The following is a 13,541-nucleotide window of genomic DNA, read 5'->3' on the forward strand; positions in this document are numbered from 1 at the left end:
GGGGAGTAAATATTTTTTTCAGTCCTGTCCTTTGGCAGCACATTAGCTTTTACCTAAACACTGAGTTTTACTTAGGGTAAGGAAGGAGTTGCTTTTAAGATGTTCATGTTGAGTGTGACTGAAGCCCTGGGCAACCCTGAACTGCTCCAGGGCAATTGTTCAGTGACAGCTGCAGACTTCAGTCAACACATCTATCAGAAAACAAGTTTTCTATCTCTCTGATTAGGGATTTTATAGTTTGTGCCACTCTAGTATCTGAAACATGATGGAGTAACTCCTGATTTTTATCTGTGTTGAATTCAGTCATATCCAGTGGCAGGAATTTCTTATGTGAGTTATCCTACCGTTGGAAGTGCTCACTCTCAAATCTCAACACAGTGGAAAAACTCACACGTGCTGTTAAAATTATGGATCTGGATGGTCATGTTAAGCCTATAATACAGTAAAGGATATTTAAAGAACTATATGTGCATTTAGTGGTCTGTAAACAGCTTTTTGAGTTAAAAGTGCACATCCCTCATAATTCCCTTCAATCCTGAAACACTGCAAATATTTCACAGAAGCAGCCATTTCTTTGTACACACTCAAAATTTCCTAAAGATGTCTAGGCATTAGTGCTGCTTGAATTTCAAGTGTCTTCCAGGAGTCTTGTCCAAATATTCGTAAGTTTTTAAAGGTCAGATACTGTACTCGATAGATATAAGTTCAACATGGTTTCTCAAACACGTATAAACAATTCGGGAATTTTTCTAATTTATATGGCTTTGAAAGTGATTAATTGTCCCATTAATATTGTTTAGAGGATGGGAAATGCTTGTTGCAAAATATGAAGGGAAATTTCATAAGTCAGGAAATTGCTAACAATAAAGAAATCTTGATAGTTACAAATATTGTAAACAGAAAGAAACTCAGACAAAAGTAAAAAAGCTATGACAAAAATAAATAAATGTGGTCCATATAATTGGTCGAAAATAATTAAATCAGTGGTCCATATAATCTTGTGTCTGGCAGCAGACAATACTGGGGACAGGAAGGTAGAAAAAACCTCCAAAATGAAGAAATGCAACTGATCCTTCTGTAGAAGCAATTCCTTCCTTACTCCAGCAAAATTATGATTAATTTGGTCATGAGTGACTATATGCAATGTTTTTCAAAGCTGTCAGATAATTATCAGTGGATGTTCTTATAAATCATCCAAACATCTTCAAAAATCTTCCACAGCTCTTGACTGATCAATATTTTTTCCATTAAATTACACCGCTTCATTTGGTGTAGTACAAGAGATATAACCTGTTGGCAATTTTTAATTTATTAGCTCTTAATTCAATATTTTCCATTTTTTTATTTTTCCATTTTTATACCAAGTATATTGTAGGCACATCCCCTTCTCATAAGACCTCTTAACCTTCTCTTTTTCATTATTATTTGTGTGTAACTCATACCTCCTTTTTGTATTTGTCTCTTTCCTCAGTGATGTAGACTTACTCTAGGATTCTCCTGAACAAGTCAGACTCTCCTTAGCTATTTTCATTTCACAGTAACGTTTAGAATGATAAAGTTCCAGTCTGTATCAGTATTTTTTAGAAATTTAGAAATATATTCCATTGGTTTGCTATTACCAAGCATAGCTTCTCCCTGAGCTTTCTACAGGCATGATGCTGGTAATTTAAAACATGAAAATAAATATACCTATTTTCATTTGAAATTTTCCCACTGTATATATTAATTTACACGCATTTATTTTGCTGGTCATATGGCTCTTTTTCGTTTTGTGAAGCCTTCTGAGTAGTCCTCTCACCTAGATGCCATAAACTCTCTTTTCAAGATCATGAATAAATATATGTAAATACATATATTAATCATATGTTGGAATATTTTGTTAGCATTATTATTGGTTTGAAGTTACTAGTTATATCTGAGTGGTTTTTTTAGCTTTCATTTTTTTGTCTTTTACACAGGTCCACTCAATTACTATTTTTTACAAAATAGCTGATCAGATGGACATTATGAAAGCCTAAAAAAAACAAACCAAGTTTTCTTTTATTTTGACAATCTACATTGCACTAAATTATTCCAGACAGTAAAGCTGGGGAGGGTTATTCATTTTATTTTTAGAGGGGTTTTTCTCTGTTAAAGATAAATTCTTCACCTTGAGGCTGTTCTCAGAATAACGTCAAGAAAGCAAATATTTAACCTCAGACATGTAAAATAGTTCTTATGTGTACAAAGATACTTCAGAAAGAAACAGTGCTCTTTTTTTCTTTCAAAAATATCTCCTCTGGTGTTTAAGTTTTCCGTGTATAAGGTATATCAATTCAGATTCAGTATTTTAATTTCTATTAGTAGGGGGGTTTTTGTTGGTTTTTTTTTTGTTGTTTTGTTTTGTTTGTTTTGGTTTTGTTTGGTTTTTTTTTTCTTGCTGCAGTGTGTACTCTATGTTGGGAAGGAAAAGAAGTTCATACGCTATGAGAAAAGTGATAATTATATGTAACACAAAACACAATTCCCCTCATTTTTCCCCCTTTTTAAGCCTAGCTTAGGTCACATGAAATGAATAGGACTTCTAACCTAGAGCAATAAAAGGAAGAGTTGAGGGGGTATAAGTGTTGAATAAAACAGGTCTAAGTGAAAAGCGCATTAAAATACAGGGCAGCAGAGGGTTACACAGTCCTTGGCATAGTTCTCTCTCATGTAGTACTGTGCAGCTGAGGTCTGCTGAAGTACTCACAATTCCACATTCAAACAGGAAGGAGCTGAAAGAAGGGACTACCAAAAGATCTTCAGTTTTGGGATGTGCTTCTCTGGTGATCTGCTGGATCTGGAAGTCACTGACCTCCAGATCCCACTATTTTTTACCCACTTGCATACTTTGTATTTTCCAAGAGAAATACCCATCTTGTTCTGACTGGAGAGAGTGGGGTATCCAAATCCTGTTTAAAGTTGTATGTTTATTACACAGACACTACACAATGCTCATAATTACTTTAGAAACTAAATATTAGGTAGTGGTAGATTATGATCATTTTCAAAATGTACAAAAAGCAAAGCAAAATCTTGCTTTCACTTATTCATACTCTTCTTTTAATTTGTTTAATTTTGATATTTTTCAGCATGAAAATACATGAGCATAATTTGTTCCTATTAAATTATAGAATGTTTTACTTCTAACATAAATTTCACTGCTTGAACTTTCCTATGGTTTTTGGGTAGCAAGAGTTCTGTGGGGAAAATCTGTTTAAACAGCGTTGCTGTTTGCCTATTTACTTACTCTATTTATGTTCACAGAAGAAAAATTTCTCTCTGCTTTCACCCTAATGAAAGCTTTTTCTTTATTATTTAAACAAAGTTCTATTTCTTCACTAAATTAAATTTACAGTTTTCATGAAATATGTATCATCACAAATATTATCATTTTCTGCTTGAAGTGTAAGGCATATTTCTTTAATCATACCTTCTTGTGTACAAAAATACAGTAGTGCATATACTCTCCACCTCAAAGAAAACTACCAAAGGGAAGAATTACACTGCTCACATAATTATCTGTAGAGACTGAGAGAAACATATGAGAGTTACAGTGCTGAATGCAGAACTGGATAGCAGTAACAAGAACCTACGCAGATCATAATAGGGAGATAAACTTCTTAATCGCTTACTTAGCTCAAAGACACCATGCTTTCAAAAGTGTGAGGAACAAAGCATTATTCTTCAGCATTATGTGAACAGTTCCATATACAGGGGGCTTTAAGGCAATGTTTGTTAATGCTTGTATATTCCATTTCAGCAGAGCTGAAGTTATATTATGATAAAACCCTAATATGCTTTTTTTTTTTTTTTTTGGGAAGACACCTTTTCAATACATCTGTCAACACCTGAAAGCTGCAAAGTCACAGGCATTAAGAATCCATCTGTTAGATATATACTTTACTAAATTTATGCTTACACAGGAATAATTCTTTGAAAATACTATTCAATGGCCTAAGTTTTTGATTCTAAAAAACTGTGTTTACTGTGGGATCAGCAAGACAGACAAAAGTATTTCAAAGCACTTACTGAAAGATAGAGCAGCCTCATGAATCTTCTAAGTACGTGGTGGCCTCTGGTATGTGGTGGCTCTAGGGGATTCCTGAAACTCGGTGTATCCAGGAGTGCCTCCAAACCTGAATGGCATATCCAGGAGGAAGGCAGAAGACATGAATATATAAACTGATATATGGAGAATATATCAGCAAAATGTAAATATACAGCAACAAAATAACTCACTGACATTTGATGTAATGGTTATTTATGGAATACATCTTCATCTAGAAGTCCAGTGAAAACAAATTTTTCTGAAGATAAAGATATTCATGACATAGAAAAGATTTCCATGGGATATTACTTAAGACTGCTCTTCAGATATGAATTGCTACTCTAGATGTAGGCATAAAAATGCCAGAGCCCTGGGGCCACTCCCAGCCCTGACTGTCCCTGCCAGCCCCCAGAGCTCCCCATGACACAGGACCCCATGTCAGCACCTGGAGTCATCAACTCCTGCCCCAGAAACGCTGCAGCAAGGCTGTGGGGTATACCCAGCCCCCGCCCCGGAGGGACGTCTGCTGGGGTAAGGAGAGTGCCTCACCTCCCAGCAGAACTCCCCTGGAAAGGGAGCCACTTTGCAGTTATGGCGAGAAGAAGACAAACCCAGAATCCTCTGGGAGACCCTGTGCAGATCCTTTGTAACCCATTGGCCTTTACCCTCTGGCACCCACCCCCTGTATTCCTATAAAGCTCGCCCCCTGCCCCTGCGAGGGCAGAGCGATGCTCGTCCCTGGCTCCCTTCGCAGGGCTAATAAAGCTGCCTCGTGTGGAACAGCTACAGGGGCCTTTTGTCTCTCTCCCTGGTCTGGCCTGGAGGCTGCCCTGCAGAGCTGAGCTGGAATCATGAGCTGACAATCACTAAAGAGCTGACAGCTTCTGCAAGGGCCCTCCTGGCCAGCAGCTGAGGGAAGACACCAGGCCTTGGGAAGGCGATCTCTTTTGGGACCATCTCTCGGGACCGGTCACAGCTTCCTTGGTCAGAGCTACTGACCCCTCACCAGCTGCCATACAAGGCCATTCTCCAGCTTGCCATGGCCCTGCCCAGCCACGGGCCTGTGTCCCAGCCCAGCCTTGGCACATCCCCATGGAGGTTCCTGGTGCCAGGGTCTGGGGCTGCCCCAGGGCCTCATGGCTGCCTGCTCCTGGCTGGTGGGTGTCTCACACCCTGGCTTCCAGGCTCTATTCCAATGGACTCCCATAAGCAGCCACTAATGACCCACAGTGCCACCAGCCCTCAAACCATCTTTACAATGAAATCTTCATGGCCCAGAGTTAGTGCAGTTCAGTGTTTATTATCACAGAAAAACACTGAATGGCTTGGGTTGGAAGGGAATTCAAAGATCATGTAGTTCCAACCCATCTGTCATGGAAAGACACCTTCCACTAGACCAGGTTGCTCAAAGCCCTGACCAACCTGTCATTAGATACAGGGATGGAGAATGGATAGGGATATTAGTTAGGCTGGAGTGTTTTTCAAAAGCTTAGCTGCCATTTTTGCCTTAAAACCATCAGAATGTAAGTAAGGGCCACTCAGGCTCCACAAGGAGCTGTGTGCTGAGGAGAAGGACTGAGGGAGTGGGGCTGGCCATGGAGAGGGAAAACAGATCTACACTTCCTAGCTGGAAGGCAGAGCTGTGGGTAAGCTCAGGCTGTGCCAGCAGCCTCTGTGATTCCTCCAGACACACCTCAACATTGTTCCAGGGAAGCTACTTGCTCTCTGTGTAAGGGCAGATGCAAATCTAATGCAAATTAAACAGCTCCTACTGCAGATCGTAATTTAGGCGTAGCTGCATGCAGCAGTAAAAACTATACCACAGACTTGCACAACTAAAGCAGCACAGCTCGCCTTGCGTGTGTATCTCAATTTCCAGTTGCTAAAATGAAGGCAATCTCTTTTTTCTCATTGACCTGTCTGTCTTGGCTAAGTAGGGGGGGCCTCTGTGCCAAGTTTTTCTCCCACTGTTACTCAGGAAACATCTTTTCAAACTGAGCATCTATATGGTAATGGTCTACAAAATACAGGTATAATTAATAAATGTTGGCTATTCCTAATTGATGCTGGAACCAGTCTTAACTGGAGAGCTACAGCAGAAGGGATGCTGACTCACAGGGAGATTTGAAGGAGCAGATATTAATGACTTCTTACACACCTTGCCTGAAGTAAAACTGAAAACCGTGATAATGCATCAAGTTGCTGAACCCAATCCCAGCAACAGGTCTGAATTTTGGTCACGACAATGCCATGCCCTATAGTGCTTGCTGAGCTGTCTAGTTAAAGCTCACAGTTTCCTCTACACTTTAATTCAATCACCTTCTACATGTCAAAGTTCAATTGCCTCAATTAGGACTTCAAAAAGTCTTAGACTAAGTCACCAGTTGGACCTAAAGCCAACTCAAGACGCTCACTGACTAGTGTCTTGGGACAGACTCTAAAAAAATTTGAAGAATGGGAGAAATGAGAATTATCAGGATCATTAACTTTAATATATTGGAATCTGTCCTGCATACTCTATGCTTCTCCTACCCATTTGCCTTGTTACCCATTTACTTTCTCTGAAACAATTATTTGCCTTGTTAATTTCAGATTATTATGTTGTTCTTAAATTGGAGCACACCAGTGTTTTCTTTGAAATGTCTCATCTGTCCTTGCATTTCACCTCCTGTCTCACTAGTTGGGAGGGAGGGGGGAAGATGCACAAAGAGGTACTGTTTGCTGTGTTTAGAATGACGTTAAGAGCATGCTAGAATGCATGTTAGAATGCTCATACTTTTATGGTAAATATTTTAATTGTCTTGATATCTGAAATTTTCTCACAGGATGGAGCTAATAACAAAATTTAAATATATATGTGGTGGTGTTATACTGAAGAAGGGTTTACGTTCACAGAAAAATGATAACATGGATGAAAATAACTGTATTAAAAAAACAAAAGCCTAAAATTAAATGAAGTATCAATGCATTTCAGATCTTTTAGCTTCAACATCTTTAAAGGGACTGTCTGCTTGCTTGCATGCTTAGCCTTATGGTTTATGTAATTCACCACTTTTAATATAAAGCAAGAAGAAAAAACACCAGTGAAATAGCAGCCATGTTTAACAAAGGCCTAATGTTTTGGTAGTCTAAATGAGTACTTGTCTAAATTGTTAAACTACTGTACAACAGACCTTCCAACTAATGCATTGTAATGACACTAAAAAAAAAAATGTAGTTTTTTTTTCTTGTGGTGGACAACCACTTTAAATACTGATGACAGATCCTGTCTGAAATGCTACACTTCACACAAAACACCATATATAAACAGATCACTATATTTGAAAGACATTGCACCACTATAATTCTGTTTTCAGAATGGATAAATTGGTTCTTTCCATCATATTTTAGCTTTAATTCATTTAGTACAAAAAGAACCTTCCTCACTTGGCAGACACTCATACTTCATCTTTATTTGGCTATTTTATAAACCTTTTGTTGCTTTCACTTCTAATATTTTGCTGTCTTTTAATGGAGACAGATTGCATTTCATATTTACTTCACACAGGACATAAAGTAGCACTGTAATAAGCAGCATTTGTATTATACTTGACTGAAAACTATAAAATGTGTATGATAAATCCATATGAAACATTATTCAGTCAAGTATTGGCCCATATTTTTCCAGATGGATAATAACCTTAAGTTGTTAAAAACCTCTTCTGACTAGCATTGTATGTCTGAGGTTTTAATACCCTTAGGCCTGCTATTAATGTAAAACCAAGAAAATAGAAATGCAGCACATGGGATGTGAAATTTTAATTTTATTTTAGAATAAAGCAAAAAAACAGAGGTTACAGAATCTCCATCTTGGGAGGTATGCAAAAATTAGACATGACTGTGAGCAACATGCTCTGACTTTGAAGTTGGATCTGATTTATGATTTGAGTAGACCATTGATCCAGATGAGCACCAGAGATCCCTTCTTGCCTCTGTTATTCTGTGCTAATATGATTTTGCATTAGTATGTCTCAAATATCCATCAGAATAGATGGAATTACAGAAGCAATACAATAAAAGGCAAGTAATGATGCAAGTTATGTACTGGTAATGAGCATGTCATTCTGTCAGTGGAGCAAACACTGATGTAGCTCAATCTTATACATACTGTTAAGAAGGTGCCTGGATTGAAGGAAACATCAGGTTAATTACATGTTGAAGTCATGGCACAGATCATATTAAAATTAGAGATTCCTCAGTATCATTTTTTGTAATTTTGCTTTGGCATCTAAAGAACAATTACAACGCATTAAGCAAACTTAAATGTTGACTATATATATTTATCTTCCTGTAAATCTTTACCATCCATTAACAGTACCTGAGTAATGATTTTCCTAAAAACAGAGAGACTGAAGCCCCTTCAGTTTGAGATAAGTATTATGAAATCAACTCATATACAAAAAAAGTATCCATAAAAGCTATAATTAGTAAGAAATGGAATAAGTTGACAAAGGATCAGATCCAAAGTATGACAGATATGAATTTTTCGAGCCTAAGTACAACACTGAACTTCAAAACTACTCATTCTGTGGCTGCCATAGACCCGGTGGTGCTTATTTGTGACAAGAAAATGAGAAATTTAATTCAGATACCTCAGTTTCCACCTAATGAGTAGACACAACATACAGAAAAATGTCCTGGAAGAAAATCTATCCTCTATTTTACATATCAGGGTTTTTTTCCACAAAGAAAGTAGGTGACAGAAGGAGAAGGTCTCTGCAGCTTACAGGATATCTGCTTGGAAGGTATCAAGATCCTGAACTGTGAACTCTGCTCCTAGGACTGTTTATGCACTATACCCTACAAAATCATGAAATCGTGAATAAAAAATAAGAAATACTGCCACCAAAACTGTTTTGATTGCACAAAAGAATAACTTGAAGGGTATAGGACAACTGAGGAAGCTGTTGTAAGCAAAAGCATGAGGCAGGAGAGCAGAGTAGATGTTTGGGTTGAAACACCTTTATTCTAAACACAAGTAAAATGTGACATGAAAAGAAGAAAAAAATCAACAGACTACATGAACCAAGTGAACTGTGCATTTTTAGTATAACATAAGAACGAAATTAATTAAGTGCCTGCACTGGCCAAACAAGATTTGGATAAGCAGAAAAATAAATTATTGCTTCCGATACTGATAAAAAGAAAGGATTGGCTGGAGCCAAATCAGTCAGTCTATGCTGCTAGAATGATCTAGCTTTACGAACTAAAAACATGGCTGAAAATAATGAAAGTAAATTTGAAGACAAAAAAAAAGTAGTGTTAGCATCCCTCTTAAATATTTCCTTCATTTCAAGAGCTTCTATTTCATGAAAAAGGATGGACGCTTAAGCACAACCTTTTTTGAATGGTCTGTGTGTCATTAAGTGAGAATAATATCTAAATTGGTCAAAAGATAAGTAATACATATATTTTCATTAGATGCAGTAAATTTTAGTGTACAGTTTAATAGCTGGCACTGCCTTTGTCTGGTCCAGGATGACAGTGGTGGGACAAAGGTACAAACAAGCATGTGAGATACTGAGGGGAATGCTGCACAACCTCTTTCTCAAGTCTCATGTCTCCACTGTGCAGTGCTGCTGTCATTCCTCCCTTTTGCCTTATGTACTCTCCCTTGCTCCTGCATTGCAGCTGTTCCCCTCTTGTCACATAGCACTGGTAGTGGCCAGCAGTCAGAGACCCACGGTACTCAACTGGCAACAATTCCTTGAACTCTCCCAAGACAGCCATGCCTTTCTTCTGCCATGCTATAGCTCCACACAACAGCTACACGGGCACTTGTATATCATTTGCTATACTGGTTGTGTAGGTCAGTGCTGCAGAGCCCTGTCAATTCATACTTCAATAACCAATGTATGCACCTGACGTTATATTTGCCGACCCCAGCTGAACGCGCAGGGATGTTGGTGCAGCCTCTGCAGCAGCAGGGTATGCCCTCTCTGTCATGTATGTCCATACAGCCTGATGACGTCCATTTGTAACTTATCCATTTGTAACTTAGGAGTTCTAGTCATGCTGTTCCATAGGTCTCTTATTACAGATGCCCCATGATCTGAGTGCCTGCCAAAGACCACATAGGCTTCCAGATGCAGAAACTCATCATATCAGCATAGGCATGGTCAATCAGGATGTTTCTGAAATGGGTGAATTTGCAAACAGTAGACAGTTCACCTCCAGCTGTGGTTATGGCAAGCACTAGCATAGCTTTTTTCCAAGAGCTGACCAGCTAATTGACACATGCTCTTAATTTCTGTCTTGTTTATGGCTTATTCAAACCAAGCTGCAGAAATATCATAATACTCACCTGTAGCTGGAAGTCCTCCTCAGGATTTGTCACCAGTGCAGATTATTGTGGGGAAAAAAAATCACAGATGTTTATTTGGCAACAGCTCTAAGTCGAGAAAGCTTGAGCAATTTCCCAGCAGGCAGGAAAGATTCCAAAACTTACTTGGAGCTGTGGTTACACTGCCCTCTCCAACACATTTCAGTAGAACAACCTGAATAAGATTAGTCCAGAAATGTTTCCAAGCTTCTTTCTATTTATGGCGAGGAAATGTTTGGCTAAGGCTCAGTCGATCCTGACTGCAGTGTGAGTGACTAAGCACCATTAAGAAGTTCTCAGGAAAGCTAAGCATGCTTCTTAGAGTTCAAAGTCTGGATTGACTGACTTTCAAGGGCTTTAGTGCTGTTAGAGGCCAAGCAGGGATCTTGAGGTCACTTCTGATGGTCCATGTCTCACATACGCTGAGTATTGCAATAATTACTATGGTGTGCAAATCTCCTGCAGCCTTCTCTGGATACAACCAGTAAAACTTTTGGGGCTTATGTATAAACTAATGGCAAATACCATGTGTGGACCTTTCACTTCATTACCTACCCACTGCTCTTGATTATTCCAATAAATCTTAGAGTACATTATAACTGGGTGAGCTTTTACTCATTCTGGCTCATGTGAGACTACAATCATTCTCTTTCTTCTTCAAGGTAACACTGGTGATACATCACCCCACAAAAATAAACAAACAAACAAACCCTTCAAAAACCAACCAAGAAGGCTTATAAGCACAGTGATAACTGCACCCTGCAGTTATCTGTGAAGTTATTGGGATTATCTTGAGGCAAAAGACCCAACAAATCTGACCTACACCAGTTAATGGTCTGTGGAATTGCACTGGTATGTAGGACAACACTCCATGCCCCATTGTCTCAGATACCTACTAGGAACAGTGTCTTTATGTGGCATCTGTGGAATACCAATCAAGAAATGAGCAGGTGGTCCTCTCTCTCCTTTTCTAGCAGCATTAGATGACAAGATCAGTACGAAAGGCAGGCAAAGAAAACCAAAGACATGTGGATTCATTTGATGTTGGGGATTTCCACGGCACTGCTGGGGCCTAAGAAACTTGTGGACATTTAACACTGGCTCTGTCCCAGCTGCACTCTGTCATAGTTGAGTACAACAATGTTGCAAACTAGTTGTGTCTGACTGCCTCTTGCCCAGCTGTGCAAGATACTTAGACTTTGGACTGGGGTATAAAACACTGGGAAGTGATTTCTGACATCAGAGGCCAGAAGGTCTGAGTGGGCACCATGAAGGAGGTTAAGCAGAATGGTCTTGTTTGTAAAACCAGGGTGTGGTTATTGTGTAAGAGCTGGAGGGCCCAAAGAAGCTCTCAAATACAGCAGCTAAATCCTGAGAGAAAACGTGGATATTCATTAAACTATAATATTAAAAGGCCTATTACTGTTCCCACTGATGTCCCAGTGAACCCAATGAATTTTTTCACTAATTTGCTGGATAAGATTATTCAAAACATTTTTACAGGAAGAGCTGAAGTCCCAGAGAGCACTGATTCTTTGAATGGCATCAACCTGAAAGTGTGAGGGAAAAGAACTACTGTCAGCTCGATCTAGTGTACATTGTATCACTCGCATCAATGGTTTCGTGTATTGATACAATGTTGCAACAATGAATGAGGTCCTCCTCTTAGGTGCTAATGTAAACAGAAAATCAAATCCAATCTTTCCTCTAAAAATGTACAGTCAAATTAAAGAATGCATTCATAGGCTAAGTACATAGAAAGTAAGAAAAAGAGACTGTAGAATGCAAAAAGAGAGCTTTTAATGTCCTTTAATTCGTCACCCAGTTTTGAGGGGGTTGTTGCTGTGATTAATATTCCTATATATAGTCAGGTTAGTTGTGCTATCCAAGTTGTATCTAGGAGTGTTTGCAGAGCCTGGCCTAAAACATACTGAACAGGGGGACTCAAAGGCACTATAACTTACATTCTTGAAGTTATACATGTACTGTCTTTACCTTCAACAGTTTATATTTACCATTCAAACACGGCCAAGTTCTACAAGTTTTCTTCCTGGTTCAGTGTGTTATAATAAGCATGTGTGAATAGATGCAAAAAAACCCCATTACTTTTGCAACTTATACACAGTTAGCTAAAGTATGTTACAGATAATTAAAGACGTGCTGAAATTGCACATATTTATCTCTTAAAATTAAGTTGATTTTTACATCAGATATTTACTGAACCTTATTTAAGTCTACTGCTTTCTTTTTCCCAGGACTTTTGTCATCTCTGGAAATATTCTTTCACATTTTACCAAGATGATTTCAGGAAATGTCCAACAGTAGTAGTAACACGAAGGAACAGCTCTGTAAGTTCACTTTGCAAGACTATGTGAACTGTCTTGGTTTCTTTCAAATGCCTGTACATCATATACCTGCTGGCAATAAAGCTGTAAATTAACAAGGGCTTACAGGTCTAAGAAGAGTTTTTGGGCTTTTTACTTTTGAGGTTATGATGATGGCTGCACCATAGCTATTCCACTGCATTCCAATTACACTCATCCCTCAGTGCAGTACGACACTGCACACTGTGCTAACACAGCATGCCTGGCCATCGGGCTGGAAACACTACCTGAAAGGACCATTTTTCAGTGTGCAGAGCCTTCTACTGCTAAGGCACTCATGCTGTGGCTAGGAGATGTGAGCCAGCATCGTGATTTACATCTCTGCAAGTTTTCCCTCCAAAAGTGATGATTGAACAGTTAATTTTAGCTGAAAAAAAGTTCAATAAAGAGTCAAAAATAATTATGACCTTCATAAATAAAGCAGCGTGACTGAGATGAGTAATATCTACTGCCTGACTACTGACTAGATACTCCCAAACTACAAGCTAGCTAGTAAAAGAAAAATAAAAGCATATACAGAACACTGTACAAGAGGGGCTATCAGAACGAAACGTTTTAACTCTGTGCCACCTGTTTAAATTGGTTTTGCAACCATAAGAATGAATGGAAGCACCTCCGTAACCCCGGCGCTCGCCTTGCGACGCCAGGGCTGGCCGTGACTCCGCGGGGCGGTGCTGGGCGGCTCGGCCGCAGCCCTCAGTCCGGCCGCACCGCGAGCACTCCCAGG

At 39.0% G+C, this 13,541-nt stretch overlaps 2 long non-coding RNA genes across 3 annotated transcripts in view; one reads left to right on the forward strand and one right to left on the reverse strand.

The window, feature by feature from the left end:
- Positions 1-12,875, forward strand: part of LOC125322341 — a 111,095-nt gene extending 98,220 nt beyond the window's left edge. The window contains exon 3 of the long non-coding RNA XR_007201960.1: positions 12,686-12,875. This is a non-coding gene — a long non-coding RNA (uncharacterized LOC125322341). The remainder of the gene's footprint in view (positions 1-12,685) is intronic.
- The window catches only part of LOC125322339, a 28,686-nt gene that overhangs the window by 14,786 nt on the left and 359 nt on the right, over positions 1-13,541 (reverse strand). Inside the window, exons 1-2 of one of the 2 annotated variants that reach the window (XR_007201958.1) lie at positions 10,413-12,694; positions 4,051-4,157 (exon numbers count right to left, since the gene is read on the reverse strand). This is a non-coding gene — a long non-coding RNA (uncharacterized LOC125322339). Of the gene's footprint in view, positions 1-4,050; positions 4,158-10,412; positions 12,695-13,541 lie in introns of those variants that run through there. The other variant, XR_007201959.1, reaches the window with a different exon arrangement.

The sequence above is a fragment of the Corvus hawaiiensis genome, chromosome 3 (genome assembly GCF_020740725.1).
Source record: "Corvus hawaiiensis isolate bCorHaw1 chromosome 3, bCorHaw1.pri.cur, whole genome shotgun sequence".
NCBI classification, from domain to species: Eukaryota; Metazoa; Chordata; class Aves; order Passeriformes; family Corvidae; genus Corvus; species Corvus hawaiiensis.